At 50.9% G+C, this 6,000-nt stretch overlaps 1 protein-coding gene across 2 annotated transcripts in view; it reads right to left on the reverse strand.

Annotated features, from left to right (window-relative positions):
- PAX6 (paired box 6) overlaps positions 1 to 5,743 on the reverse strand; it is a 49,315-nt gene extending 43,572 nt beyond the window's left edge. Inside the window, exon 1 of one of the 2 annotated variants that reach the window (XM_086955840.1) lies at positions 5,607 to 5,743. The gene's annotated coding sequence lies outside the window, so the exon portion shown is untranslated. The remainder of the gene's footprint in view (positions 1 to 5,606) is intronic. The other variant, XM_086955839.1, reaches the window with a different exon arrangement.
- Between the last annotated feature and the right edge of the window lie 257 nt (positions 5,744 to 6,000).

Below are 6,000 nucleotides of genomic sequence, written 5' to 3' on the forward strand. Positions count from 1 at the left end.
TCCCAATGGAAGGGGCGGTCTGAGGGGTGGGGGTGTGTGGGAGGGAGGGAGGTTGTAAGCAGAAAGCAGTCACAAAAGAAGGCTGGGTGCCCGGCCCGCTACTGATTTATCAGGACTTCTGTGGGGAAACGGGAGCTTCAGTTTCAGAAGCCAAAAAAAAAAAAAAAAAAAGAAAAAAGAAGAGTTGAAATAAAAGCGAGTGAAAGGCCGTTTTGCTGCCCCCAAGAATGTGCCAGTGACAGTGAGGCCCGTTGAAGTGGCAGCGGCCTCTGAGTCTGGCTGCAGTGTTCTAGCCGCTGTGTGTAATGTACCTGCCCGTGCTGGAGGCGCAGGAGTCACTGTAAACTTCCGGCAGCCTCTGCGCCGGCCGCCATTTTGAAGCGCGCCTTCTGCAGGGGCGTCCATGGCCACCACTATGTGCCCTTCACCAGAGAGACTGGGCACCGCAGCATCTGTTACCGGCATGTTTCAGGAGTTGACCTCCTTGCACGTAACCCCTCTTCCTCCACGCCAACAGCTGCTTGGATGCACAGCAATGTAGACCGAATAATAATAAACAGTATGTTAAAGCATGAGGTCCTGTTGGAGGGGTGTGGGTGAGAATAATATTTTGAATTATGACATTCAGTCGGTGAGTATATTTCTATTTGCTCTTGTAAAATGTATCTGAAGCTGGAATATTTCATATTTGTCTAAATTTATTTGGGAATAATTAAATGTTTCAGTGTTAAAACGGGAATAGAATTTGTGCTGAACTGTGTTTTCTTGGCAGACACGCAAGGGAAACCATGTGACTGAGTTGTGCAGACGGGGCAGAGTATCACCACCTTAGGGACACACGAGGCCTATGCCACAGTGGCAGGCTGGGCCCTGAGCCCCGGCCTATGTTTCAGTGCATAGAAATGCAATTGTAGTTAAAATCATTCCGGCCTCGTGCCCCCTTGCAAATAGCAATATCTTCTGTGCAAGATTTAATTTGCATAAATTCTGTCATCAGTACAAATACTACCAACAGTCTGTGCTACTCTGTCATTTTGCGAGTAGCCCGAATCAGTCATATGTTTGTTTTTCTTAATCCGTCTCAAATATAGTTCTCCCTAAGCACCCAACACCTTCTGTTATTTCTCTGTAAACAAAGCGAATTGTTAATTCTCTGGGCACAACATTCTTTAACATCACTCGCCGAATGCATACGTCGAGTTTCTCACACAAGGCGACGTTTTATATGTGTATTGCTTTGTGGATTCTCTTTGCACTCACGCGCGGTGCCGGAGAACCCTCCCCTCGTGCGCTCGTGTGCGCTCGTGTGTGCGCGTGCAATGGAGAGATCCCCCCTCTGCAGGAGGTGGGCTGCCGGTACCCCGGCCCGTCTCTTTGCATTAACATCCGCTCTGCCAGCCACCTTTTTTAATATCCAGAAAAACGCTTTAAGTCGCCTTGTCCAGTCGGGTCTGAGCGAGCAGAGACACACGACTCCTGACGTGTGCACGCACGGTGCGTGTGCCTGCGGGACACGGGATGCCGCATTGTGTACTGGAAACGGTGTCTGAGGCCTCGAATGCGGCGGACACCGAGTTAAGTGGGGCTCTTTCGAGTTTACCAACAATCTGCGGAAACTTTGGCGCCCTTTAACCCTTGAGTGGCGGCGCCGGCCTGGCACACACTGGCACGGTTCACGCACAGCCTGGGCTCCGGCGTGTTGTGTGCGCGGTTTTTATTTCGCCGCGGTTTTCGGAAGGAGGGCAGCGTGGGCTGCTGGGAAGAGGGCCGGGTGCCCGCACAGGCGTGGATGCTGGCCTGGCTCCGTGGGAAGAATGATGAGGCTTTCCCGACAGGCGCCTTACAAGCTATTGATTGGGCAAGCTGTTGCAAACCCCCTGGAACCGCTAATCTGTCGGCTAATAAAGGCGCTAAGGAGCTCAAGGCGAGTTTTATTAGCGCCTGGAGAACACCGGCAGCAGAGGGGGATCAAAAGCCCGGACCCCTGATATCTGTGAGAACAGCCTGCAGAAATATATTTTCAATTACGGCGCCTGGCGGTGTCAGATCACAGGCACTGGCCGTGCCACGGCACACAGCAGTGTTAGCGCAGTGCCCGAAGCAGCCGAGCCAGTGTGTGGGCGCTGGGGGTGCATGAAGTGGCACTCAAACGCCACAGAGACCCACACCTAACAGCAACATACGTAGACATTACCACAGAGCTGTTCACCCCGTCCCATGGAGAGAACCCGGCTCTAGAATGCCCAGACGGCATACTTGCATTTACCCCGCATACACAGGTCTTAACCCGCTGACAGAGGGCTTAAACCGCATCTGTATACATGCATTTACTCCAAATACAGAGGTATGAAACCGCTTCCAAGGGCTTAAACCGCATCTAGAATGCCCAGACTGCACACTTGCATTTACCCCGCATACACAGGTCTTAACCCGCTTCCAAGGGCCTAAACCGCATCTAGAATGCCCAGACTATACACCTCCGCACACAGAGGCCTTAACCCGCTCACAGGGTGCTTACACCGCATCTAGAATGCCCAGACTGCATTCTTGCATTTACCCCGCATACAGAGGTCTTAACCCGCTTCAAAGGGCTTAAACCGCATCTAGAATGCTCAGGCTGTATACTTACATTTACCCCGCATACAGAGGTCTTAACCCGCACACATGGGTGCTTAAACCGCATCTAGAATGCCCAGGCTGTACACCTACATTTACCACAAACCCAGAGGTATCAAACCGCCCCCAGGGGGCCTAAACCGCATCTAGATTGCCCAGACTGTATACATGCATTCACTCTAAATACAGAGGTATGAACACGTTCCCAGAGAGTCTAGACCGCACCTAGACTGCCATAACTGCGCACCTGCATTTCCTCCAAATACAGAAGTATTAAACCGCTCCCAGAGTGCTGAAACCGCATCTCAAATGCCCTACGTTTATTCCACATACAGAGGTAGTAAATCGCTCCCAGGGTGCCTAAACCGCATCTGCAATGTTATAACTGTATACCTACATTGAGCTCAAATTCAGATATCTTGACCCATACCTAGGGTGCTTAAACTGCACACCTTAGCTGTCACCAGTACCAGAGTGCTTAAACAATATCTAGACTGCTGAAAGCCTGGACTTGCTTGGAAGCAGACCCCAGTTCTTGAACCGCACCAGACTGCCTGAGGTGCCTACCTTACTTTTAAGTAGCCTCAGCATTTTCAAACCTCACCTAAAAAGCTTAAACCATATTTCACACTTTTTTTTACCCATCCACAGCGTTCTTAAACCGCACCTCAAATGCTTAAGCCTTATGTCACACTTTTTAACCCATCCACAGTTCTTTAAACGCACCTAAAATGCTTAAACATTATGCCACACTTTTTAACCCATCCACAGATTTCTTAAAGCGCACCTAAAATGCTTAAGCCTTATGTCACACTTTTTTAACCCATCCACAGCGTTCCTAAAGCGCACCTAAAATTCTTAAGCCTTATGTCACACTTTTTAACCCATCCACAAAGTTCTTAAACCGCACCTAAAATGCTTAAACCTTACACTATTTAGCCCATCTACAGAGTTCGTAAACCTCACCTTAAACGCTTAAACCATATGTCATACTTTTTAACCCATTCACATAGTTCCTAACCGGCATCTAGAATAGTTAATAGCACCCACCTTGCTTTTTAACGAAATCCTACCCCATCTAGAACGCTTAACGGTATACATTAGTTTTAGCTCAACTCTAAAGAATGTAAACATCTTGATTCCTTAAACCTTATACCATACTTTTAAACCCAACGGTCCTACAACGCCTACATAGTAGTTCATAGATTTTAACCTAACTATGGGACTTTTACACGGGTTTGGTAGGCTTATACATTCTCCCCTAGGTTTAAACAATCATGCAGTTCTGAACCCCTAGCTAGAATTCTTAAATCTTACACAATAGATATCACCCAGCCCCCACGCTCTTAAAGCGCCTGTAAATGCTCATATATATCTACGAACTGTTAACCGGGTCCGGGCGCATCTAGAATGCATGAACTAGGTACCACAGTTCTAACGAACCACGGAGTTCTTAAACCGCTTTAAAATGCGTATACCTAGTTACTGTTTTTTTGTGCAACCTACCAGAGTTTTTAACCCGCTCTAGACTGGAATAAACCTAATTCCCGCACCGTCGAACCGCCTCACGGGGGATTTTACACACAGATGTAGAACGGGGAAACCACACGCCGGCGATGTTAAACATTAGTTGAGAGTTCTTAAAACGAATCCATATTTCTTAACCAAATCGCATCAAATCCAGGCCCGTTCTGTAGATCTTAAGCCCCTTGCTGACTGCCCAACCCGACCTCAGTGGTTCTCCCCCTAGTCACCTCGCGATCCGGTCGTAAGGCGCCAGGTCCTCGAAGCGCTGACCAGGTGCTTAACGCCTTCTACGGGGACGCTGTCCACCGTCCCAGGCACCCGAAACACCCTCAGACAAACCCCGTGTATGCTGCCTAAACCCCACACCCGTGACCGGATCCCATGGAGAAAGGAAGGGATGCTCCACACGTTGGAATTGGAGAAGGGGGTGACCTCGCACACCTGGAGCCACCCGGCCGTACCTGCCCAGCTCCCTGCACGTGGGCACTGCCAGTCTCCTGGTCGGGAGCCCTGCAGGTGACGAGGCCGGTAACAGAGGCATTAGCGGGGATGCTCCTTATCGCTCTCGGTGTAATCTGCCGGCAATCTCCGGCTCAGAGGACTGTCTGGTCCGAGGTAATTATGTCACAGCTTTCCCTCGGCCTGACAGCTGGATACACACAATCTCCCATAAACGCCTCTAATGAGGGGGGAGGGTCCGGGATGTCGGTGAGCCCTCACCAGCGTGCGGTTCTCCGGTGCATCTGCGGGTACCACTGGGTACCGGTGTGTCCGCTTTAAAGAGCCCAGGCCGGGCGCCGGGGGTTGCCTCTCACCCAGGTGCGCCTGGGAAATACACCGCCCTGCACAGCTCGGTCCTGCGCGCACACAGAATGCACGAGGCGCTAGGACTGGAAATAACAAAAACAAGAGATTCACAACCCAGGTTTGTACATTCTAGCATGCATAACGATGCGCGGCGAAAGAGTGCTTCATTTCTGCACTTACCGACAGGCTTCCCGCATAGACTGACTCGGTTACTGAAAACAAGTGATTCTGTTACTAAACTTCTAGCTATGCAGTAGCGCCTTGACGCCGCAGTTCTAGGGACTAGTAGGCGGGTGAAATCAGCGCACAAGCAGTTCCCAGAGGTAAATGATCCCTTCCTCTAAAAAAACTGGGATTTAGCAAAGCAGACAAGCGGTCATTTGGGGCCAGGGCGTCCATTGTTACTTAAACCGGTTTGTGCAACACATTCCTGCCAAGGCAGCACTTGGTTCGTGTTTAAGTAAATTGGTGGGGTTCGAATTGCAACTATGCCTGGGGAGAACATTCACCTGTGAAAAGCAACGCTAGAGCAATCTTCCGAAGAGCACATACTATAACAGACACAACAAACAACAAAGTAAAGTCTCGGCTCGCCAGGTGACACTCGCATCTCTCCCTTGCAAGAATACGAAAAGCATCGCGCTCTGAAAGGTTACCTGCGACAAGCGGCGCGGACGCGGCCAGGGAGCACGCTCTGCTGACTCCAACACTTTTCATTTGCCGATCGCCTTTAACTGGCAGGTTTGATCTCCACTTTCCACCCCCGAATCCGCCACCCAGTTGAAATGTCAGTGACAGTAAAAAGGAGGGTGCCTGGCGGTGCCCTAACTTTCCCTTAATACCCGGGCCAGAGCCGCCCTGATTGGCCCGCACGCCCCGGTGACGTCATAATGGCCAGGAGTTGGAGCTCTGCTGCTAAGAGGTTGCAGAAGCGAGCGGGCAGAGCCGGGCACCAGCCGCCCACAGAGCCTCCCTCCCTCCCGGGGAGCGGGAGCCCAGGGCCCGCGGAGGGCTCCGCGAACCTGCCCGCAAGAGCTGTTCCACCTGGCC

Source organism: Lissotriton vulgaris, chromosome 2_1 (assembly GCF_964263255.1).
Source record: "Lissotriton vulgaris chromosome 2_1, aLisVul1.2, whole genome shotgun sequence".
Classification (NCBI taxonomy): Eukaryota; Metazoa; Chordata; class Amphibia; order Caudata; family Salamandridae; genus Lissotriton; species Lissotriton vulgaris.